This window comes from Lethenteron reissneri, chromosome 39 (assembly GCF_015708825.2).
Source record: "Lethenteron reissneri isolate LAM-NWPU_2019-01 chromosome 39, ASM1570882v1, whole genome shotgun sequence".
NCBI classification, from domain to species: domain Eukaryota; kingdom Metazoa; phylum Chordata; class Hyperoartia; order Petromyzontiformes; family Petromyzontidae; genus Lethenteron; species Lethenteron reissneri.
In genome coordinates this window covers 2,360,249-2,385,522 of record NC_083817.1, presented here as the reverse complement: position 1 = coordinate 2,385,522, position 25,274 = coordinate 2,360,249, and the positions used below count along the sequence as shown (strand labels likewise).

The 25,274-nt window shown below is 57.0% G+C and overlaps 1 protein-coding gene and 1 long non-coding RNA gene across 3 annotated transcripts in view; one reads left to right on the top strand and one right to left on the bottom strand.

Annotated features, from left to right (window-relative positions):
- Window positions 1-25,274, top strand: part of LOC133352070 (E3 ubiquitin-protein ligase RNF220-like) — a 119,090-nt gene that overhangs the window by 36,592 nt on the left and 57,224 nt on the right.
- Window positions 8,584-10,354, bottom strand: LOC133352072 (uncharacterized). 2 transcript variants are annotated; one of them, XR_009756254.1, is made up of 3 exons: window positions 10,133-10,354; window positions 9,838-9,988; window positions 8,584-9,092 (listed from the first exon to the last, which is right to left on the bottom strand). It is a non-coding gene; the product is annotated as an uncharacterized LOC133352072 (long non-coding RNA). The 2 variants fall into 2 exon arrangements; XR_009756253.1 differs by having other exon boundaries at window positions 8,850-8,872.

Sequence of the window (25,274 nt, the reverse complement as noted above, 5' to 3'; positions counted from 1 at the left end):
CTTAGTTTTCAATTTAGATTTAAAAGTGTGTAGCTCCATTGGCCTTCCTAATATCGGAAGGAAGAGCATTCCAGACGGCCGCAGAAGCACGCAATGCAGTGACCGTCTTTGACCGTCTTTTGTTCGATGGTTAACCAAAATCCGCTGCGAGAGTGACCAGAGTTCAAGTGATGGTTCATGGAGCAATGAGATCAGCTCGCGCGCAGGGCCGCGTAACGGGTGGCGATGTCGTGGGGGGGGGGGGGGGGGGGAATTAGGCCTTCATCCAGCAGTGGATAAAACATGACTGGTGATAGGAGCATCTAAATCACACTGTACAAAACAGTGGCGCTTACATCCTGGTAAAATCAGAGGCGTTTTTCGACTGTGTATACATTCAAATTTTTTTTTTTTTATAAAAGGGACCATTGAAGTGCGGAGAAGAGGAAGATGTTTAGCCTGGACTTGAACAGGGCCAGCGAGCAAGTAACTTGTGTGAGTGGCGGGAGGGAGTTCCAGACATTAGGGTCAGCAGAGGAGAAGAAGCAACATCCTACAGAGCTCAAAGCTTGACTTGGGGCTTTGACCGCTTGGGTCTCATCGGCGGAGTGAGACTCACTCGTGCCGCAGGCAATTCTGTCGGAGTGCGGCCGCCGCGGGTGGCTGGCGGAGCTCCCGGCTCTCGAAGGGAGTGTGCGGTGCGGGGAGAAGAAGGGGACGAGCTATCGACAGCCGAAGCGGATTCGGCGAGGGTGGGCCACGTGGGTTGTCTGTGTCTCGCGGCGAGCGCTCCGTGCTGATTCATCGGTCGCTGTTCCTCCTCCGTGAGCAATAATTCGCCTGGATCAAAACGCAATCAGCCACCAACACAGCGTGAATAATTTATCAGCCTCGCGGCCGCCCGCTACCGCTACCGCTGGGTGAAGGGGACGGCCCGTCACGGTGAGCCCTGCCGTGCGGGCGGGCGGGCGGTGCGGGGATCGGAGAGCCCAGAGGCTTTGCTCCGTGTGGCCGCGGTGCTCGTTTGTAGATCGGCGGAGAAGCTCGCGACGCTGGCGCACCCCGACGGTAACGTTCGCCGCTGACGTGGTGGCTGGGGGAGGTGTGGGAGCGGGGGGGGGGGGGCGCGCGGTGGCGTTGGCGAAGTTGCGCTCCTCCTGATGCTGCTGCTGGAACGGGACCCGTGCTGCGTGTCTCTCGCGTGTGGAACGTGTCACGCCGTGCGCCCAGCGAGAGTGCGGTCCCAGTCGCTGCTGTGGTGAAATATTCGTGCTTTTATGGAAAGGCATTGCGAAGTTTTAGAACGTGGACATACCAGACGTAGCAAGTCACGATTTGTAAAAATGTGATGATTCTCTCGTGGTGCGATTGTAACGAAGCCCTGCGGATACGCGGTCACCGGGTGCATCCCTGACCGTCTCGCATTGGCAACTTTGCGAGAGAGAAAACGGCTGAAACAAAAATTGGAATTTCAAGAAGAGGTGGCCGGTGAGTTACGGCCTTGAGGGGCATTGAATTGCGTGGTGACGGCTCAGTGGGTGCACCCGGGAGTCGCGGGACCACCCCGACGCATCGGCAGCGGCGGCCAGCCCTTCCCACCCACCCCCGCTCGCCCTTTCAGCGCGGCTGCCCAAGATGGCTGGCATGCGCGCTGCGCCCCCCACAGCGACCCCGCCCCCCAAACACGGGCGACAGAGCCATTGTGAGCTGTGTGAGGGCCTGCCCCCCTCCTCCCTGCCCCCCTCCTCCCTGCCCCCCTCCTCCCTGCCCCCCTCCTCCCTGCCCCCCTCCTCCTCCTCCCTCCTCCTCCCTGAGTGCCCAGCACCTCCCAGCGTGTGCCTTTTTCCACCAACTGGTGTGAAATTCACGATCTCATGAGAGCCGTGGGGTTCGCCCGCCACCCGACGGAACGCGCGCCGCACCCCGCGCCGCTTGCCTGCCGCTCCGCTCCGCTCGTCCCCCTCCATCCTCCTCCTCTCGCCGATGTTATCGGCGGATTGCGCACGACACGCGGCGCGACGCCGCTAACCGCTTCGCGCTGTCAATCACCGCCGCCGTTCCCCGGCGTGGGTCGCGATCGATCGGGGCACCAAAGCGGCTTCGGGGTGTCGCGCGTTTTGCCCGCGACGGAGAGATCCATCCGGGTCGTGTTGCGCGACCGGTGGAATTTGTGTTTCTCTTCTCGCCGGCGAACTTTGACCGACGCGCCAGGAAGCATCGTCCGCCTCGGCCCCCTCGCGAGAGGGATGCGGAACTCGGCGGGAGAAGCGGGAGGCGCAGGGGTGGTGGGGGGCCGCGCCCGCGCAACGAGACGGCTCCATTGATTGCGGCGCAGCGCCGACTCGGCAATTACAGCGGTGGCTCAGAGAAATCGCGGCACGGAGATTTTGTTTTCCAATTTGTTGGGCCGGGGAGCGGAACGGCGCAATTCGCTACGGGCGGCATTTTGCTGCTTGTGACGGTGGTGGGTGGGTGGGGTGGTGGGAGATGCGTTGGGTGACAGGACATTGGCTTGTTGGACACGGAGTGGGGGCGGGGAGGCGGGGGGCGGTGAGAGATTGTGTCTGGAGAACTGAACAGGCATGACATCCGATTGGTCACAGCAAGTCCTCATTAGGACTTTTGCCCTCTTTGCAGCGAGCGAGCATAGCTGGCTCATGTCTCTAGACAGTTTTCTCATCGTCGTTGTCATCATAATTCTTGTGTTTGTTATTGGTGCCATCAGTTGTCATGACTGTTCCCTTTAAGGTCTTGTTAATAACACTTAATCAAGGAATAGTCTACATTTGCGCTGTTATTTTTTTCGCGTACTAAACTGGCCGTTGTCCCCATTATGGCGGCCATCAGTCCCTGCAAGTTTCACACTCGCCAGGGCGAAATAACAAAATGACCAGCTGACGCGCACCAATAATTTTTTCAAATAAAAAAAAACGCCCTGTACAAGTGCTTCGCCCTCCGTGAGCTCCGTGCGGCAAATAGCCGTGGCGAGGGGGGGCCCGCGTGAATAACCGCCGGCGAATTACATGGCGACGTGATCGCCACACTCTCACGCGCCACTCGCATTGTCCCTAAAACAAAAAGCTGAGCGCGTAGGACGCCGATAGCCGCGGCAGATGCGTCCGTTCGTGCGAACGCCGTCACCGCGCCGGTCGTGAGCGGCCACTCTCGCGTGGAAGCAGGATTCTACTCTGCCCGGATTCCACGGCCCATCGCCGAGCCTCTCGTAGACGGATTAGCGGTTTTCTGTCGAGCCGGCCGCATCGGAGAGCCCAGAGAGCCACCGCCGCCGCCGCCAACTCCGCTGGAGTTCGCTTCTCTGTGCGGTCACCCGGCCCAGCCGCTCGGCTGACCCAGGCGCTGACCCAGAAGTTCCCGGGCTCACAGGAAAAAAAGAGAATTGACTTATTTTTTTTCTTCTTTCTGTTCGCTCTGCGCGCCTGAAAAGCGGCGGGCGGAGAGGGCGAGGGAGAGGGAAGGAGAGTTTGGATTTAAAGTGGGAGGGGTTCGAAGAGGGGGGGAGGCAGTGGAGGGGGCTGGGGGAGTCGGGGAGAAAATGCCCCTTTTGTGCCGTGTTTAACCAAGTGGGCTGCTCTTTTTGCTGAGGCCTTAAAAGACCATTGTTCTGCTCTCCATGTGCCATCTGTGTTTCCCCGGGCCTTGCACAGGCTGCTGCCATGGTCACATGACCTCGCGCTGGCTGGTGGTGCCAGGTCTGGCGGGGCTGCAGCGGAGGATCCGAGAGCCTCTCAAACGACCCCAACTCACCGCGCCCCCCGCCCCCCCCTCCTCTCGGACGTAAAATTTACGGAAACGCTTTCAAATGCGTCACAGCCCTCTCGAGGAGCGTAGGTCACCCACGCGTTCAAGCCCGCGTCCACTCCAAACTGACGCGCGGTGCCTCGTCTGAAGGCTTGCGAGATCTTCTGGCGGTCCCGGAAAACCGAACGCCCGCGGAGGGGTGGAAAACCCCCCCGTGGCATTTCCCAGATCGCGGCGCGGAGCGGGCGACGCGGGTGGGGACCGCGCCGAGTCGGGGGGGCCGCGTGGCACGGCTCCGTCTCGGGTGCTACGCCTGCCCTGGCCCTCCCCACGCCGCACCGCGGCGGTCGACCGCAGCTCGGACGCGGCTCCAGATGGATCCGTGTTCAGTCGCAGCGGGCGGCGTGGTGCAGGAATCCAAAAAATGCTGAAGTCGCCATCAGACTTCCAATAACACTGTCCGCTTGCCAGTAACGGACGGGGGGGGGGGGGGGAGGTTGATGGTGCGGCTTGAACCGGCGATGGGAGGCGATTGCTGAGAGATATTACTTTTCTGGGGTCTTTTCTATTCGTTTTTTTTTTTGTCAACATGCAACAGTAACCCGAGCTGAGCAGAGCCTGGAGATTTCATGAATATAAAACTCCACGCTGGGAACCTTATCAGGAGTCTGGGCAAAAAGTTACGAGTGACCTCGCCATGCGTGGATTCTTCAATTCTTATTAAGTCATGCCCGCACTGCCGGGTCACTCCACAGAAACTTTCCTAGAACCGTGCTTCCGGACAAACCTGTGTTTTTCACAAGAGCTCCCCCTCCACTTCTCCGCCCCCCACACAGCCCCCACCCCCTCCGCCCCCCCCCCCCCCCCACCCCCGGTAGACTTTACTCGCCGTGGCTTAATGCGCGGGAAGAATTGCGCACAATTGAAATGTTCCCTCCTCTCGCTCGCTAAATCTCCGTGCCATTTACTTTGATAAATCCTTGGCCGCTTCCCCACCTGCTAACCCCGGCTGTCTCCCTCACCGTCCCGCGCGCCCGGCCTGCGTCCGCCGGTACTTTAGCGCCTGTCTGCCGACGGCTAATGGCCGTAATTGCACCGCGCTTGATGTGGCTGTCACCGCCACACCACAATCTGCGGGAATTTACCGCGGATTTACATTAAATTGCACCGCACTTTAATACGGCCCGATATTTATTGCGCCTGCCCGCTCCGGCTTAAATTGCAGCCTGTCAAAATGTATTTTGGCAAAAGGAAAGTGGGGGTGAATTTTTTTTTTTAGCGAAAGGGGAAAGGAGGCAGGGAAATAAGAAAGGCGAGAGCTCGGAGCAGCAGCAGACAGCCGATGTCTTTTGACAGGGAAAGTGCCATCAAGGCCATGATCAGTGTGTTCCGCCAAGCGGGGAAGGCTAGTTAAGCTTAATGCTAGGTTTCCATTCCTGGGATCAAGGGTTGTTCAAATTAAGTGCGCACTTTGTGAGGATTTTTTTTTATACAAATCAGGGGTGCGTGGAGATTATAAAGATTCCTGTCCACGGAGCAGAGGGTTTCACGCATTAAAAAGCGGCAGACTCTGCGTGTTAGCAACCGTCACCCCCTCACTTTACAATTCTACAGAAATTACAGCACGTGGCTCCATTCAGCGGCATTTAATTATACGGAAATATTGCCGTTTTATGATTAACGCATGAGCTTTAAAAGGCCTAGAAAATAGTATTTTCGGACTTTAATAAATCAAGCGTGACGCCATAACTCGTCGTTTTACAGCGCTCTTTTTTAAGCGCTCAAATAAAATCAATAACTTATAATTTCCCCGCCGACCGACAATGAGAAACCTTCAAAGTGTCAGAAAGTATTAAGCGGGGCGGGTGGGCGGGTGGGCGGGTGGGCGGGTGGGCGGGTGGGCGGGTGGGCGGGTGGGCGGGTGGGCGATCGGCTTGCGCCCGCTCGCCGGGCATCTCGGCGAGCGACGGTGCCTCCCGGTCGCGGCGCGGCACCAATCGTCCATCACGACACTGATCGCCCCTCGCGGCACTGATCGCGCCGGGCAGCGTGCGACTGACTGACGGATGGACGTGCTCGGCAAGGCCGCCCCGCAGGCCGACCGTTTGGGAGACTTCCTGGTCGACGCCGCCCCGTCCAAGAGCGATTGGTGCACCCCACGATGCGTAACAATGAATAATCATGACAATGAATCTTTATTCATCCAGGAAAGGACTTTTCAGGAGAATCGTCAGTGAGGACGCTTGGCTGGTTCCTTCTTAAGGAGTCTCTCGCTTCATGCGGGGAGAGCCAGGGGCACCCAGCGAGAATCCACCACACGTCCGATGGGGAAGCTTTCGAAGGTCCGCGTGAACAGGTTGACAAACCTGCTTGCTGCGCTGTCGTCTCCTGTCCAACTCTCTCAACCCCCCTAAAGCACTGGATCGCGGCCGTGCTCGCTGGCAGAACGAAACGTAAAGCGAGCGCGGTCAGCCCGAACTCGCTGGCACCCCGGCGATCGGCGGGGGGGGGGGGGGGCAGCCGGCAGCGCCATCGAGAGCCAAGCCGGCCCCGCGGGCGGGTTATACGCTGCCGCTTTAACGCGCTGGCGGGGGCGCGGAGAAGGCCGCCGGCGGGTGCGGGGTCAGCGTGGCACCCGAGCCACTGTGTGGTCGCGTCGCAGGAGGCCGCGCGCTCTGTTTGCACAACGCTGGCCCTTTGTAGTTGGTAGTTGAGTTTTTTTTCTACTTAAAAAAACCGGGCTGCGGCGCGAAGACGATGAAAAGGAACACGCGGCGGAAAAGTATTGCCGCTTTAAAGCCCTGCACTTGCGTCGGCAGCCACGGCTGCACTGCGCCACCGTCGCGCGCCGCGTCTGCCTGCCGCGCGTTAACAGCGCCAAACTTTGAACCGGCCGGTGGCTTACGCTGTCGAGTGTGCAGGCGGGGCATCTGCACCAGGGCCCAAGGGCCGGAGGGCCCCAAGCGTCGGCCTACGAAGATGGGGAGTGACTTGTTGGACAGGGGCTAGCGAAGGGGGAGTGGGGGGCGGTGGGGCGTCTCCACTGGAACCGCCGATTCACTGCCCCTGAAAAGGCAACCCTGAGATCTTTTTGACATTCAGCGAGGCTCTCACGGACAGATCAACAAGCGACGCGGCTGTTGTTCGTACGAAATATCCGCGCCACGTCGCACCGCCCGGCATGGGTCCACAACGTCGGCATCGCGACGACGTCGCGTAACGTCGCGAATCGAAGCGGTTGCCGCGCTTGAAGCGGGCGACGAGGGCCGAACGGCGGTGGCGGCAGCGCCGTGGCTTCCAGCGGCCGAAAGGGGCTCTGCCGCCGCGCGGGGGAGTAATCGACGCGGTTATCGTGCTTCGTGCGTTCGTTATTTAATTCGGGCTCGATCGAGCGTGTTCCCGTCGGAGAGAGGATTTTTGGGGAGCGGTGGTGGTGGTGGGGGGGGGGGGCACGCGGGGGGAAGTGGGGGCGGCCGGCGGTTTCGTAACGACGTTTGAAACGAGTGGTTTGGGACGGAGGGATTGAGCCGCGCGGCGTGGAGATGAAGGCGATGTGGGGGGGGGGGGTGCTTGATCTTGGGCTGAAAGAGAAGGGGTGGAAAAAAAGCGCCACGCAATAGCACTTGAGGGTGGCGCGCTGACGAGATGATATCAGCGGCTTATTTCCTAGGTCCTTGTGGGTTAAAATAGCAGCAACCTCTGAGTGGGATGTAAGGAGCGGACATCCTGTACAGCTGTGAGTGCGGGTGCTCGCTCGCGCTCGGGCGTGCGTGTGTGCGTGCGTGTGGGCTTACACGCGTGCGTGCGTGTGTGGACTCTAACGGGAGCGTGCGTGTGCGTGCGTGTGTGTGCGTGCGCGTGTGGGTGTGTGTGGGGAGTGCAGTGATGAGTGCTTTGCGCTCCTCACCTGGCAGACCCGAGTTTCATTCGCGCTCACGACCAATATCAGTGACGAATATTTGAACCGGTCCTGGGCCTCCCCTATGTTGACTCAGCCTTAAATGAATACCCGGTGCATTGTGTAAAGATCAGCACTGGGGAGACAAAGGTGGCCGGAGCTGCCCACACCACCCTTTCGTGTGCTCTCTCAGCCTTCATAAGTGCTACTCGCTTACAGGACTTGCCCCAAAAAGTCTGTTTAGGCTATACGGGGGTTCTTTGTCATTGTGTGCGCACGTGTCTGTGTGTGTGTGTGTCTGTGTGTGTGTGTGTCTGTGTGTGTGTGTAGGCGTGCGTGAGCGCACACGCGTGAGTTTGTGTGTGCGTGGGCTAATTGGGCGCATGCGTGTAAGCACGGGGTTTCTAAGTGAATCCGTTTGTGTGCGTGTGTGTGCATTGTGCGTGTAAGTGCAATGTGTACGTGACGTCAGTGTGTAACTGCATGTGCGGGTGTGCGGTTAGTGTAAGTGCACGTGTTCTGCGTGTTGTTTGTGCGAGCGCAAAATTACGTGTGCGAATGTGGCTTGCTTGAGAGCGCGCGCGTGCGTGCGTGTGATTGCGATGTGTGTGGACGCGATGTGTATGTGTGTAATTGTGACGCGTGTGTGTGTGCGCGTGAATGCATTGTGTGTGTAACTGCACGCGTGTGTGTGCGCGTGAGTGCATTGTGTACGCTTCCCAGATAACTCGCGCTTTCCTGGGTCAGCTTCCGCGATATTCCCGTAAATTTCTATTTTTACGACGCACATGTTGTCGCGTAACACACACGCGCGCGCGCAGAAAAACACAAAATCACGATCGGCGCGGTCGCTGTTTTTATTTGTATGTTATCCCCCCTCTGCATTGTTCCTCGACCGTCCGTGTCTCCACGGCTGCCCCTGGCCGCCGGCTCTCGCCAACGCCGCCGGCTCTCGCCAACGTCGCCGGTCACGACGCGTCTGCGCATCCCGTCGACGTCGCTCGCTCAAGGGTTTACGGTTGTAGGCGGAGCGGCCCACCCGTGGGTAGACTTGCCACCGTCGCGGGAGTGTGGAATTTCCGTCACTGCTTCGCGGCTGCCAGTGACGATGATCCTTCCTCCCCCGCCTCCACCCCGCTGGCTCTGAACGTCGAGGTTGTAGACTCAGACGGGGAGCAGAGAGAGAGAGGGCAGAGGGAGCCACTTGGAGCAGGAGGGAGGCTGTGAGCACGTAGACTACGCAGGCAGAAGGGAAGGGCTTGAGCTGAATTTTACTTCCCATATATATTTATATTTTTTCATACGGTAAAGTGATAATGAAATGGCACCGTGTGCTAATTGACACACGGGGGAAGGCAGTGGACATACACAAATACGTAATTGCAGCGCTCCTGCTTGCACGATCTTCCAGGTCTCCCTTGCAGCAGACATTGCGCCTCGGTGATTTCTCATTTGACTTGGGAGTAAAAAAAAAAAGGAAATTAAATTAAATTGACTCAACTCACTTGAGCAGCGCGCATGGCAACTCGTAAACGCGCGCCGCGCGCAAACGCATGCCGGCGGCCGCCGCGTTAAAGCTACGCAAAGTCATCGTAAGTCATCGGTCGCATCGCTCGTCCGACGCTCTATTTACATGAGCGGGGCGTGAGTGGAGAAGTGCTTCTGGATTAAGGCGCATCCCCCCCACTGCCCACCCCCTCCCACCGCGCCCTTCCCCCCCCCCCCCTCGCTTGTTTGTGTCTGATTGTGACATCGAGTCTCGTTTACAAACCATTTGGCGAGGCCGGAGGGAGCGCGCGGCGACTGCGGGCTGAGCCGGCTCGAGCGGGGTTAAACGCCGGGTTAGACGCGGGAATCGCGTCGCAATCTGCTGCCTCTCGCGCGGCACGGTCGTGCCGGTAATTGGATTTGGAGTCCTGACCGAAGCTTGGGTCGTCTGCCGCCCGTGTTTGTAGCCTCCCCTCCTCCCCGTAGCGCGGGCGCGTCTCTCTGCGTGCGCGGGAGACAGCCCTCCAAAAACACCTTCCTATTAAACTTGCAGTCCAAATGCGATTCAAATGACTTAAAAAATCAACTACATTTGCTACCCCACCCCCGCCCACCTCTACCGCCACGACGTGCCGGCGGTGTCTCCCGTGGACGTGCCGAGAAATAATTTCGCCGCACGCGGAGTAATGAAGTCTGGAGTTTTTGACGCTCACCTCCGCCGCTTGGCGTTGCGCAGCGGCGGCAGAGTCGGGGCTCCTCTCGTGTTGGTTTGGAGCGGAACGCCGGCGGGCTCGCGGTGCGGGCGGGCGCAGTGAGGCCGCTGCTCGAGACAGAGCGACCGCTCTTAGACGCTTGTAAAGAAAGCTGTTAATTTCAAGCGGAGGGAAGGCATGGACCGGGGGAAAAGCATTTGTTCAAAAAGCGTTTAGCACCCTTTGGGTTCATACGGGCGTAATTTCAAGTATCTTTTTTTTTTCCGCCGGGCGCCATTTGAATTGGAGAATTTACCGCGTGATGCCGGCTCGGTGTTTCGGCGTTGTCCGGGGAACGAGTCGGGGCGTCCGAGAGCCACGCTGTCAGCCCGCCGGTGCGCGCTGGTGTGCGCGCGTGTGTCCGTGCGTGAGTTCCGTGTGTGTCCGTGCGTGCGTGTGGCCTATCTGTCACGCAAACGTGGGAAATAAAAACACGCCTGGCTTATTTTCCGTTACGAGTTTATCACTGCTGCATTGATTTCTCTCCCGACGGATCCCGCCCTCTGCCTTTGTTAGGCAGGGCCATTTCCCTCCCTATTCAGCGCAGCCCACGCAGCCGATGTTCGATATTTCATTCGAGGGTGTTAATCTCATTACACGCCGTGACATTTCGCAGATATCGCATTATGGGCCGCAAATTTGGAGAATTATTGCGGCAATAACACGCGGCTCATCATTGTCGCTGGCAAGTCAAGTGAAACGGCTTATCGTGCGGCGGGAAACGGCAGGCAAGAGAGAGAGAGGGGAGAGAGGAGAGAGGGGAGAGAGGGGAGAGAAAAAAACAACGAGAGAGGGGGGGGGGGGGGAGAGAAGGAGAGAAAGAGCGCCGGGGAAAGGAAAAAGAAAGAGAGAATCGCATCGCGCTGGCGAAGGCTTTCAAATAAGCCACTGGTTATTCCATTCACGGGCCGCGCTAAGCGATTAGGCATTGAGGGCACAGAGAAGGGAGGAAAAAAGTGGATTAGCAGAAATCAAAAGGAGCTTCAGTGCCACAGCTCCCGAGTCTTTCTCAGCCGCTGGAAGGGATATCGTGGGGAGGGAAGTTCGGGGGAGGGCGAGCCAACAACAAAGCCCTTGATTTTCTTTTTCCTCTAAACTCCTAAACCTGGGCTGTGCCACCCCTTTTCCCTTACTCGGAGAAATAAAGCCCACTTGGAAGTTGCAGTTTAGCATAAGAAGACGTGGCCGTTCCTACGCTCATTAAAATGCTATTGCGGTTTGCGTGGGGGGGCGGCGGCGGTGGTGGCGGGGGTGGGGGGTGTGGAGGGGGAGGCGCGAGCGGGATTTTTGGAGCTTGGGGGGTCCTCCAACGCCCTGCGGATCACAAGTACATTTTCGGCAGCCATTCTTATGGAAATGCGGCAATTTGTAAACGATGAACTGCTCGGCGGGGGCTTGTGTTCAGGGGGCAGGCGCTAGGTAATGTGAAACTGGCTCCCCACCGCTGACGCCTATTGAGGCAGATTTCTGTGGAATTTGCTCGTATTGTCACTACGGGCGGCCTTTCTCTAAGAAGAAGAAAAAAAAACCAAACACCAAAATGGCCCGGCGTGCGTGGGCCTTTTTTTCTTTCTTTCTCCTCCTTTGCGCGGCGCTCGGCGGCGCGATAGACTCGTCGGCGCAGGCTGTGCTCGCACGCTGCCGTGGGATTTGCATGGAGATTTGCCTCGGAGGACGCTCGTCACACTTGGAGGGAGCGTTTGCGCTCGCACAGCCGAGAGACGGAGTGGCGGGGGCGAGGGGCACGCGGACCCCCCCCCCCCCGCCCGAGATTTTGTTGCGCACGTGCGCCGCAAGCTGCCGCCACTGCGTTTAAAAAAATGTCGAAAGCGGCGGAACACTCCGCGCTCGGCTCTCCCGCGCGCCGTACCGGCAGCGACGGCGGCAGCGGCCTCTCTCTCTCCCGACGGTGTGAATCGCGCGATCGGCCGGCTGGCGCTCGTTCGTAATCGGCCGTTCGATAACTCGACGCGAGCTCCTGGACGCGCCAAGCCCAGAAGAAGAAGAGAGGGTTTTTTAACGTCGTCCGTGGCGCGCAGCCCGCCGGAGGAGCGCTTTGAATGGAGGGACGAGCGGTTTACTGCGTGCGCTCGCGCGAGGGAGAGAGTTTCCGGGAGGGCTCTTAAAAGCTGCGGTGGGTGCGGGGGGGGGGGGGGCGAGGGGGTAAGGGGAGGTTGTGGGGGGCGCGGTGGGGGAACTCTGCCCGCCCGCACGCACGCATGCCGGCCGGCCGGGCGGCCTCCCTGCTGCGGCCCTGATATTTTCCGTGTGTCGGGGCCGTGTGAAGGCTGCCCCCCCCCCTCCCATCGTGCTCGCCATCAAATCTTGGTGGGGGGGGGGGGGGCCCGCACGGCGTGCGGTGCCCTCTGTGTCGTGTTCCTCATGCAGCCCGCGTCTGATGGCTGCGGAGAAACATGCTCGGCGCGTTGGGACCATTTCATGCGTGGCATTATCATTCTAATGAGGAGCCATAGATCAGGACTAACTACGCTGGAGGCAGGCGGGGGCGATGGGGGCGCGGGGGGGGGGGGGGGTGCGGGAGCTGGTGGGGGGACGGGGGGGGGGGGGCTCGTGGCTGCTTGTGTAATGAGAACCGTGTGGCATTCGGGCTTAATTTGCGCGCGATAATTAACACGCTGGATCGGATGGGGGTGGGGGGGGGGGCAAAAAAAGAAAATGAATTTTAAAACAGCGTAGCCTGGCCACGGCGGCCATGAATTACGGCCGCTGTTTTATCTCCGGGATATTTGTTAAATTAATAAATAAGTAAATAAGTGCCATTAAAAATGTTGTTGTGCGCGGGTTTTTTTTTTAGTGTCTGTGTGTTTCGCGGACTGTCAGGAATGAGAGAGCCGGCGTCCTAGCGCATGGTTCACATTTAGCATGCACCTTAGCTTTCATGCGCTCAATTAGGCTCCGCCGTGCCATCTGTGCCCCGCGCAACCCATTAGGAGCGATCGCAGAGCCGCCAATGCCGCCACCGCCGCCGCCGCTTTGAACCGGAGCCGCGCGTCCGTGTCCGGTGGCCTCGGCGCTCTAATTCGGCGAGATCATCATTATCGCGGCAGACGGATCTTAATGACGCGCCGCTATTCCAGCCCCCCCACCTCCATCCCCCCCCCACCTTCCGCCCCTCCCCGTGGCCGCGTGCTTAATTGCCAAGTCTGTTCCAATCCCCTGGTGAGCCTGCGCGCTCTCCAAACCGATACAGTTGTTGACATATGTGCGCCCGTGCCACTTAATCAGGCAATATGGTGCGAGGTATATACTCGGACCTGTTGAAATATTCCCAGAGAGCTCTTACAGCCATAATAACTGTCCCAGTACGGCACCACCGGGAACCCTTAGCGGAGGAATTATAAATATTAGTTTACGGTAATATTATTTATGGGCTGTAGGGAAGACAGCTTAATGGGGGCAGAAAAAAAAAAAAATCTCAGCTACGCACCGCGAATATCTGACGCTCCCGGCCGCGAGAGTCGGGCAGCGTCGAGCGCAGGAGCTGCCAGGGCCGGGGGCGTGCGGTGCCCCCGCACGGGTTCCTACGAAACCACGCGACAGTTTTACGCATTGCCGCCGCTCGCTCAGAAGAGTACCGGGCAGTTTTGTGTTTCAGAAAAGAAATTGTAAACTCTGATGGTGTCGGCGGGTCGGTAATACGTTTTTTTTTTGACTGCTGAATCGGTGTGATTTTTATTTTATTTTGCGTGACGCTGAACCGGTTAGTTTATTTGAAATGTGTTTTGCTGGGATTTTAACTGCGACCCTGCTATTGCAGCCTACGACATGAATGGCGAAGCTGCTTTTAATGCATTAATTCACTGACGAAGGCAAAAAAAAAATGACATCTTTATAACCCGCGGTACAAATAAACATATTTGTGTGATCGAAGGTTGACAAAAAAAAAGGGAAAAAAATGCAATGCCCATAAAAGTTTAATCCTAGCCCAGTTATAGGAGCGACTCAAGAGCAGCCCACATAAATATTGACACAGTTGCACGATCCAACGAGGGAAAACATTGCTGGACCCTAACCGCGGACCGAGAAGTAACTTCTTGGCTGGAAACAGCGCTTGTGTGCGAGCGCCCTCGCCTCTCCCCGTCTCCCGGCCACGTGACGGCAGCATCAACCAGCAGTCGTAGCCGTGGGGAGCCGTCACATCTCGCCACGCTGCGGCCGCTTCTTCCCCCCCCCTCTCCCTGCCGGCCTCCGGAGGTTTTCCGCCAGAGAACGCGGCGTTGTAACGAGCGAGGTTGGCGGCGGCGTGGCCCGCGTGAGCGTTGTGGAGACCGTGGCGCCACGCGGCCGGAGGAACGTCGTGGTCGTGGTCGTCGTCGTAATAGTCGTCGTCGTCGTGGTCGTAGTAGTCGTGGTCGTAGTCGTCGTCGTCATTGCGAGAACGCGCGCCGTCGCGGCCGGGATGGAAACCGTGGCCCGGAGCCGACGTGTGGCGCGGATCGCTTCAAATTCCGCCCCCGGTGTCTTGGCGACGGTCGGACGTCATGGAAACCCCGGGAGGCGCCGCGCGAGCTCGCGGAGTTGCGCACGTTGGCGGTGGGCACGAGCAATCGAATGGCCCCCAAACAATGGCACCCAAACAATGGCCCCCGCGCGCGTTCTCCGAGCACGGGAGGGCGGCGGTGGGAATGCGCCCCCCCCCCCCCCATCCTGCCGACCGCCGAGTTTCCCGGGAGGCACGAATCTATGCGCGCCTCACCGCCCCCGACCTTTTTGCGAGGCCCCCACCGGCCGCAATCCCTCTTCACCCGCCCGAGCCTCCCACTTGGCCCCCAGCTGGCAAGATCGCCATCTGCGGTGCTGCTTGATAAATCGCCCTGCCGGCTGCACTGTTTGCTGACTTTGGAGCGGCTGGGTCGTTCGGTATCTGAGATCTGTTTAAACAGATTTACGGCACGGGCGGCCGGGCCTGGCGTTGGCTTCTGTGGTCCAGAGCCTGAAACAAATTGTCGGCACGGTGCGGTCGTAATTTAAAATTTGGGTCGGCGGTGTTTAAACGCTTTGCGCCCATCGCTTGGCCCCCCTTGTGACCGCTGAATGCGATTCGGCGAGGATGATTTGAGTTACACTTCGGCAAACTTTGCACCAGACAAATGTAAAGCCACCCTACTGCCCCCCCCCCACACCTCACACCACACACCACACCGTAACGTCTTCTACAACCGTTAGCACAAGGTTATAGGGACAAAATATTCCTTGTTTTTTTATTTCAAGGGATGTGAAGGGTATTTACTCTTGTCGGTCGAACCTCGTTAAACTTTCTTAACGCGTATTTAGTTTTGTGGAGCTGATAAGTCGTAAAGGTGTGCTGCTGCGTCGTGCGCCCAGCACCGTTTAGTAAAACCTTTATAAAAGGACAAAGCCACCTTTCAGAGAAAGCGTCCGGGACCTTTCTCCCCAACGCTAAATCTGAGCGCACCCGCGGCAATAAAAGCATCCTTCTTGGCATTCATAACCGAACGTTGAGAATGTCAATTCAGGACAAGTATTCTTTTTCACGAATTATGGTAAATGGTGGCCTCTGACTTGCTAAAAATGTAGACCAACTTCACGGTAACTCGATAAACATCAATGGAGGCGCGCGCCCGACGCGTTACCGAGTCGCCGCTTGAAGCGGGCCGCGTGCTTTTTGCAAAGCGTCGCACAAAAGCGAAGCCCCCGTTCCCGCGTGCGCGTGCGGCTTCGCTTTATTACCGTTGCCGTTGTGGAGTCACGGGGGCCACGGGCGCACAAACCCTGGCTGTCAAGAGAACGCTCGCGCGCGTCTCTCCATGCCGCCCGCCCGCCCGCCCGCCCGCCGCCGCCGCTCCCCATTACGACCGTTTTGGGCCAATTTTCGTGGCGGAAAAACAGGAACCGTACAGAACGCTTTGACACGTCCCTCCCGATTCTCCAAAAAAAAAAAGCGCGCGAGCAAGGAAAACAAAAATCGAGGGCGTGCGGAGTGGGGGGGGAATAAAATAAAAACGCATGGAAGGGGAAAAAAAAATCCGAATTTTTGGAGCCGGCATAGAGCGTGGGCCCTTGCCTCACGCTGAGGGCACATCCATCTCGCTGTCTCGAGGCAGCGGAGGCAGCGGCAGCAGCAGCAGCAGCAGCGCCGCTCAGAAACAACACAGAAAACACCGTGGAGCAGCGAAAAAACGTGGCTTTGAAGTGACGTGAGGGGGGGCGGCGAGGGGGAGGGGGGGTGGACCCGTGTGCCCGAGAGGAGGATGGCGGGGGGGCGGTGGAGTTGTGCAGCGCCGTCTCGCCACATTAACTGCGCCAAACGGAGCATTCCTGGACACGGCACTCACTGCGAGCGCCGGTGAGTGCACGTGCACTGCCTCTCGCGTTAATTATGGGCACGTAATGATTTAATGATTAAACCGCCCCCCCCCCCCCCCGTTGCAGCGATTCAATCACTTGTCATGATTTAGTTGTTGTGGGTTGGTTCGATAATCAGTTAATTTATTTGTTTCATTTTTACCGTATCATTTGTATTGTTTGTGCCTGCTCCCTGAGTCGAAACAGAACGTCGGCAAGTCTGTATACATTTTTGCGTATTGGCGCATTATTCACATTTACGCTTCGTAAAAATCAAAGAGTCGCAGGCAAAATATAACGCGTGTGTCAGTGAGGGCCGGAGTCGATTGTAATTGGCGATTCGGCGTGTCGTCACACGCCGGTCCGGTTAATTACCGGCAATTATTGCCCGTTAAATTATTTACGCATCCGCTGGTTTTTGTGGCCGTGTTGATCGAATCCCAGGCCTGTTGAGGGCCGCCGTCACGAGCCTCTATCGATTGGAAATCAACTCATTTGGATTTCCACTGCCCTCTGACCTCTGATTACGCAGCGAAGCACCCTCAAAGGGCTCCTCGAGCCTCGTGTGTCGCGCAGCGGGAAGAGGGAACGCGCCACTCATCCTACACCCCTAGACTCCAATTGGAACAGTCCTACAAGGCGACGGACAACATCTGTGGGGCTGCCTGGGATGATCATGACGCATATTTATGGTGGGCCATTCCATTCCGGCACAGGGAACGACGTGTGTGTGTGTGCGGTAGATTTAATTAAAATCCCACGCTTCCCGTCTGCTCAGTCTGTCATACTCTCTGTGGATCGTTCCGTTCGCTGAGATTGACGCTTTTACATAAGTCCCGCACTCCACACTCGGTGACGTGAATAAGTTTGTGGTGAAATTACACTTGCGCTTACTTATCCTTATTTTACGAGACAGAGAAAAAGTACAAATAATTATTGGTAATTTGGAACACATGACCATCGTATCGCATTGCGTTGAGTAAGCATCGGGGGTGAACCAGAGCCCGTTGTTGGAATAACGAGTTTCGCCGTCTCGCCGGCACAAGGGGGAGCCGATCGAGCGGAGCTTCTCTCACGGCACGCGATGGATCACCCGCAGGAGTTTCGATGAACTCTCGCAGCTCGGAGACGCGATTCGATTGAACAATCGGTTGATTTTCGTCTGGTTTAGCGCTCAGCTTGCTTCTTTTTTTCGAGTCTCGCTCGCAGAGCTGGTGTTCGCTTCGTCAAGCCGAGGGTGACGATCGCGCGAGTTGCAAACGAGACGTTCTCACGCCGCGCGCACTGTGGACGTAAGCGTCGCGATTACAAGAATCGATTTTAACCGACGAGGAACCTGCATCGTGGCGTCTGCACGACCCTCCCCACCCCCCCCATGTCCGTTCGCCCACTTGGCCTTCTCGGCCGGCCCTCAAAAACACGAGCGACCTCTCGCCACTGCCGCCACCCCCTTCCCGTCGTCTCCAACCCCCCCCCCCCCCCGGCTGTCGTCAGCTCCGGGAACCGGAGAAATGGACGTGATGTCGGCGAGGAGGCCATCGCGGTTGGCAGCTTCGGTAAACGATCCGCCGCTGTGGGTCGGGGCCGCGGACCCTCACCGCACACCAATCACGGCCGAGATTGACAGTTTCAATTTTGAAGCTGACGTGCGCTCGCGGGTTTAAGTGTTACAGCAGTTCTGGCCCGCGACGCTTGTAATCTGCCCACGGGAAATGCTTAATAATTCCTGAGGTTTTTTTTTTGCTTTTTTCCGCGAGTGATTTTTAATTAAAGGCGGCCTACACCGCAGGGCCGTAATGAACGGGTGGCTCAAGCGCCCACCCCCTCCCCATCCCCCCCCCCCCCACTCATCTACTCTTCCTCTACCTCCTCCACCGCCGTGCTATCCTCCTGAATGCCACTCGCCGCAGGAAACGGCAGCGGAGCTACAATTACCGTCATCTCTCGCTCTCTGTCCGCGCGTCCGTGTGTGTGTGCGCGCGCGTGGGGTGGGTGGGTGGATTCTTCCGAGTTGAAGGAGAATTACGGCACAGACGCTTTCTCTTTCATTCCCTTAATTGCATCAAAACACAAACACGACGATGTTGGGCGTCGCGCGTCTCCCTCGCTCCCGGTGCGAGGCGTCGCGCGGTGAGCATCTCATCGCGACTGTTTGTCTGTCTGTCTTCAAAAAATCCGTACTGTGTTTTATTTACTAAATTTTTTATCACACTGCTATTAAAACAATTCTACGCCTCGAGTCTCATGGCTGGCTGCTGACTGCTGGCTGGGCTCATCTCCACCCCAACAACGACGCTGTTGTCAGCGGCTGCCCCGGCACGTTGCCACCGAAGCTAGCTGGGTAGCTGGCTACGAGGGGATTTTCCGTGTTACAACATTCAATTGGATTGAAACGGCGGAGAAGGAGTTCAGAAGACGTACAAGAGGCAGCGATACAAAAGAGCTGGGCATAGCGAATACAGAAGACTGACCACGGTTCATTTAAAAGTGCTTTAACTTTTCAATTTGTGCTCCTATGAACGTAATTCTTTCACCAGAATATTCTTAAAATTTTTGAGAATATAAAAAAACCTTACAATACATGTTATCTTAGCACTTTATTTCGTAAAAAAGCAAGTCTCTTTCAGCGCTCAAAGTATTATTTAAGTTCTATTATTTCTAGAATTAATAATTATTCATGATTTATTTTTACCTACGTGACTTTACCGAAAAAACCTAAGAGTATGCATCCTTGCAGTCACGAAAGCTTCAAATCTAGAATTAATGATTGGAAGACCATGAAAATGACTGTTGCAGAGCAGCGGGTTCTCTACTCGTTCATATGAAGAATCACGCGATGTATTCCTGTAACAAGCGACACACATTCATTGTGGTTTACGGGCGAGAGTGGCATCACAGGGAGAGACAGCGTGAGGACACGGTGGTCATCCTGGCCCCGCCCCATAACACCCAACTCAAGGTCCACTTGACAAACGGCCAGCGACGCACGGACACCAACACACGCGCGTATGCACGCGTGCGTGCGTGCTGTTCGTGAGTCACGGACCCCCCCCCCCACCACCACCACGCGGGGGCTCTCGTCAAACCCGAGAGCGCTGAGCGCTCCGTCGACGTCGGCGCGCTCACCGGTAATTTCGCTCGCCGGCAAACCCCCTCGTCTCCGTTTAAGACGACACCGGCTTCCCGAGGCGCCGCTCGGGGTTCAGAGGACGAGTGACGGGCGGCGAGTGAAACATTTGTCACGTTTGAGACGAGCCGCGCCCCGACGCGTCGGCGCGAGCCTCCGCGGCTATGTCAGCTGCCCAATTACTGATCAAAACAGCGGCTCCCACCACCACCGCCGCCGCCGCCGCGTAACGAGACTGGCACGCGATTGAGGCCGGGACATAACGAGGCTGAGACACGGCGGTCGCGTTCATTAGCGCTCCGGCATTATTCTACCCCCTGTGATGAACTTGGTGCAAAGGGTGGGGGGGGGATGGACGCGATGTCTGGAACGCGCCCCCCCCCCCCTCCCGCTCATTCAAAACTAACGTGATGCACAATCCAGAGAAGCAATCATTTGTCGGCGCCGGGCCGCTAATAATCGTCGTCGGAAACTGTCGTGGCGTGAAACCGTGAGCCGTGCGGCCACGCAGGCCGGGGGCTTCATCACGAGCGCACGCGCGCGAACACGCACGCACGCGAACACGCACGCACGCCACGATTACACGCACGCCACAATTACACGCACGCCGCAATTGCACGCGTGGACAGAGCAACACTTTTATTCGTCGTGGCAGTTGGCGCATGTTCCGTTGATCGATTCGTGTTCTAATTTGAGCGGTAACACAATTTAGCCAAATTAACATCACTCGGAGGTGGACGCACATCAATTTGCACGGGGGGGGGGGGGGGGGCGGGAGGGTAAGATTTCAGGAAATGGTGTCTGGATATTATGGTTACAGGGCACTTTGTAAAACAAATAGCAGATTGGCACCACGTGAAAATAGGTTAACGGTGCGGCGTGCGGAATCGCGGATAATTGTTTCGGCGCAGCGTTGTCGTGGCGGCCCCGGGGGCGAGGGTGGGAGGGAGGAGAGAGGGAGGTGAGAGGCTGACGTGGCTATCTGCACACATCTGGGCGGCCGTGCTCACTCAAGCTCTCAGCCACAATCAGATTATGGTGAACAAATGGCAGCGTTAAATCATTTGTTTTTGCGGGAAGCCTCGCGATTCCCCCCCCCACCTCCTCCTCCTCCTCCCGGCCCGGTTTGATGTGACTGCTGCTGCGACACGGAAGCCGCTTCGAGCTTAATGGCCGTGGAAAGAAAAAAAAGAGCGAAGGGGAGAGATGGAAAAACAGGCCCCGGGATGATCTGTGTGCTCGGAGGGCGACCCAGCTCGTCGATCGACGGGCTCGAGATTTCATCTCATCTCTGCCCATCGCACGTTTATGAAATGCTCACGCTGCAAGGGCGGTAATTTTGAGATTGAGTATCGCGAACACTTTGGGAACGGCGTCAGCTTTGCTGATTTCATTACTGGGGGGGGGGGAGGGGGGATGTAACGATAGACGCCGTGGAATGCTGTCCGGATCGAGTTTTCACGAGATCGGAGAAATATCGTGCCACGGGAATTTTAACGCGTAACCTCGTGTTTAAAACACGCGTTCCTTTCAGTGACACTGAGTCGCACTGGGCAGCACTGGGCAGCATGGGCAGCAGGGCCGCTGAGTGCAGTTCGAGGCTCTGCTTGGTTCTGCTGTTTGGCGCCCAGGTAGTTCACGTGGCAGAGGCCCCACCAGTCGCAGGTCACAGGAGCCGTCTCTGGACCCCAAATCGAGGGGGGCAGCTCTCCCGTCACGTGACGCACGCCCTGCCCCATCCCCTCGGGAGGTCGGGGGGGGGGCTCGTGTGAGGGCGCCCACTCCGCACCCCCCACCTTGCGGGGAGAGTTACCTGGGGGGGGTTGGGGGGGAGTTCTCCCTGCACCTGGCGGCGGGCTGGTGCCGGTGCACCCTTGCCGCCTCCTCACTCACCGTGCCCGAGTAGAGAAAAGTATTTTTCAAAGGGGTCATTGTAAGGTTTTTTGAGGGTAGATTTCTGCCGTTCCTTCGGGTTTGTTTAGATGGCAGTAAACCCGTCTGTGCGCTGACAAATTGTTATTAAATTGCTGTAAATATTACGACGCATCACATCATGAGAAAACACAACGCAGGCTTTCACACGATCCTTTATTTTAAATTCCATAAATGTCAAAACTCGGGAGTTTAGTTAAATATTTTTGCCATATTGTATATCCCCCCCTAAACGTATACTTGTTTACGTTTAGGGGGGGATACGTTTCGGGCGGCATACAGCCTGCACCATTTATTCATTTATTAAGTGAGTTTTTCTCTCCTCCACGCACATTTTCTCCTGTTTATATAAACGCCCGCGTGATGAATGCCACCAAAAGCCTCCCGCACCTCTCTGGAAGTCGCGCTGACCACAGGTGAAACTCCCCGTGCTGCCAACACGGGGGCTCTGTTTGCGCGGCCTCTCCAAATCTCACGGGACCCGGGTCCCGGAGGCTCACACCGCGGCAATCGCTGCCCTCCGGGGGTCCCCTTGCCACCGTCCTCTCTCTCCCCGCGGGGATGGGGGCTGCCCCGTGCCGCCCCCCAAGGCTCGCAGGCGCCCCCTGGATTATTTAAAAACGCGACAGCCGACGTGATAAACACGATTTAGAGTTCGATTCAAAGCTTTCGCGACCGCAGGAATTACTCTTTGGTTTCTTTCGGTAAAGTCACGTAGAAAGAAATAAAACGAAATAATTTATTTCTACGTGACTTTACCGAAAGAACCAAAGAGAGATTATTTCAAGTATTTGGCTGCGACGAATCGCCACGCGGTAAGCCCACTTTGTTGCGCTGTCATTATTTATGGCCACATCGCTGCTGAAAAATGAGCGAATACCTCATTTGGTACCTCACCTGGCAAGATAAACATTTGTTTAGTTTAATTTTTTTATTTTTTTAAAGTGATTTGTTTACCTTTTCTGTACTTTGCACTCTTGTCGTATTTTTGTTTTGTTTGTTGTTGTAACGTTCTGACCCCGTGGCCCCCTACTGGACATCTGGAGGAATCCGAAGAGCTATGAAGCTCTTTTTCTCACAGTGTCAATAAATATTCTGATTCTCTGGCCTGGAGCGGCGTCCGCGTTAACCTCCGCCGTGCGGGGTGAGGCGCTAAATGGTCCCTGGGCCAGCCGCCGCTGGCGCCGTCGCCGCGTTAAACGGAGAGACTCGAGGAGCAGCGGAGGAGCGATGGTGACGCTGGCGGCGTGGCGCTAATTGATGGAGCAACGTGTGCGGCCCGGGTGGAATCAAGCGGCGGTGGCGGGCGAGGCGCGGCCATTAGAGAGAAACCCAAGCCAAAAGGGTAATTGGACTTTCAGCCTCGCGGAGCGTGAAGCTGCTAATTATGCTTTAAAGGCATTGTCTCTCGTTCCCGGTTTGGCCGTTAAAGAGCCGACCCAGGCGACTGCGGCGTAATTACGGCGCCGCTCGCGCGATCGCCCTGGCCGGAAAAAAAGAATCTTATAATTACAAATTACAGTACAAAGAAAGACACGTGTAAGTGTATTATTGTTTACAGGAAAGGCTGCTGAGCCAGTGTACGCAGATGTCGCCGGAGCGTCCAGGGCGGCCCTGTTGGTAAACACGCGGGAGTGCATGGAGACGACCTGCAGTCGTTTAGTTTGCTGTGTGCAGACTGCGGCCTGAGACCTCGCACATCATCCGATCAACTCCACAGCCACACACGGAGAGGAGAGGCGGTGAGGGGGGGGGGGGGCTCTTGCCGTACCCCCCGCTCTCTCGGCGAGCGACACCCCCGTCTGGTCCGTAACTGTCTGCTGCTAAGAGCCACACTTTGGAGCTGGCTAATACAATTACCGTGACGAGGGGTCTCCCAGCAATCCCAGAGAGCGCGGGTTGGCTGCCACTTCCAGGTGAGCCGAGTTGGTAACGGTCCTGCCTACGTTAAGGGTGGGATGCAGTCGGCAGTGCCCCCCGCCCTTCATCACAACTGCTGCTCGGTATGGAATAACGGGAGCCTTATGAACACAGCCGCGTCGCCCGCTGTGTGACCGTTTGCGCGCCCTCTTTGACCCGGGGTGCCCGCTCTCCGCGCGTGCACGTGGCGGACACGATGCCCTGCGTGCACTCCCCCCCCCCCCCCCCGCCATGTAATTCACTGGTGCCCCCCGCAAAACGAGACTGCCCCAGCCAGCGCTAACGACCACTGCAGGCCACGGGCAGCCCGGCCTAACCCTCGCTCTAACGATGGTGACGAGCCACCGCTGGCGCGGTGTAACTGTCGCGTTTATGAGCTTCCTTCCCCACGTGCGGCTCTGGGGATGTAAGTGCATTAAGGAGGGGTCAGCGACCTGCCGACCGGACGTTAGCAGGCGCTCATTTTCATTCATCAGGCATTAATTGGTGCCGTATTGCACGGGAGCAGATGAAGGCTCATCGCTAAGACAAGGGACATATTACGGAAATCTCATTACTTTAACAGCCGGGCTGCGATTTAGACATCTCGACCTCCGCTGTGATGTAACGTATACGTCTACGCTCGCAAAAAAAAAAAAGTCTTCTTCACAACAAGTTTAAAATTGCAATCACAACATTTGGCATTGCCGGTATCCGTGTCCCACTTCACGTAATTGGGGGCAGAGGACGGCTTTAGTCGTCGATGCGTTGTGTTTTTGTTCCCCGCCCGCCCGCCCGCCCGCTCGTCACCCATCCCGCCCTTCCCGTTGTCTTTCATATTTAGCGTGTCGTCGGGGATTTCTGGGAAGCCAGTGTGGTCCTAAGTTAATAAATCATTACATCGTTTAGGGTCGTTACGGCTAATCGTTCATTTCCGCGCGACTTCCTTCATTCGCCGCAGACGCCAAAACGGGGTGGGGGGGGGGGGGGTTGAGGGGCGGCATTTCGGTGCCGGGGCTCGGACCGACGTTGCACGCGCCAAGGCACCGGCGCTGCCGGCGAAGCGGCAGCTGCTGCTTTCCCCGGGAATAATCGTCGCCACTTTCCGGATCGGATCTCGCTCGCGCACGGTCGGAGGGGGCGGGGGCACCCAGACGCCCCGCCGGGGTCGCGCAGGGGTCACCGAGCGGGAGAAGTCCTGAGACTTTTTCAAATGTCGCGATCACGAAGCCTAATTTGAGAGCCGTAATGAGTTTGTGTAGTTGTGGAGAGGTTACAGGGCAGAGGTCGCGGTGTCGCGCGGACCGTTAGGAGAAAATCGTGTAAATTAGTGGCCCGCATTATCCGGCGATGTTCAAATTAGAGCGCTGGGTGTTCTCTGCCCTTTCATTCATCACTGACGTCGCCGGCGCCTGAGTGCTGGACGCCGGGAGCCAGGCAGGTGAGCGGTGCACCTTAGGGGGGCACATCGAGAAAAACAAAAACTGAAAAGTGTGCAAAGAGATGCACGCCTGGAATTACGCTGAGAGGCAGGAAGAGGAACGAACGTGGTTCAAAGAACACAGGCAAATCGGAAAGGAAAGTAACACAAAAGAGTAATTTGCATCGTTGTTGAGAATACAAGTCAGAAAATACATCATCAGACAATATATCTCTTTCATATATCCATCCCTGCACATAAAGAACAAAAACTAGTTTTTTTTTTAACTTCCCATCAACCACAAGGCCTTCTGGGAGTACATAATTTCACCAGCATTGGTTCAACCCAAGCGAACTTGGTAAGTGTGCTCCTCAGGCAGGACGCATCACGGCTAGAAGGAAGATGGCCTGTGGATGAGTCCGGTGACAGAATGGCAGCCAGAGGCATAACGGACGAATTGCTGTGGAGATGGAGCAACGAAATCGACTCGTGAGGAGTACGAGGAATCGTGGCCTCGCACGGCTGTGAGGGATGGCGGCGACGTCTGGAGGCCTTCTTCTAGCAGTGGATAGACCACGGCTCGTGAAAACGTTTGGCCAAGTCTGTCGTGACCAAAGTCCATTCAGGTCTCAACACAAATGTTTAACGCGTCGGCTTTCGCGACCAATATTATTCATAATAAACTTTTTGGGT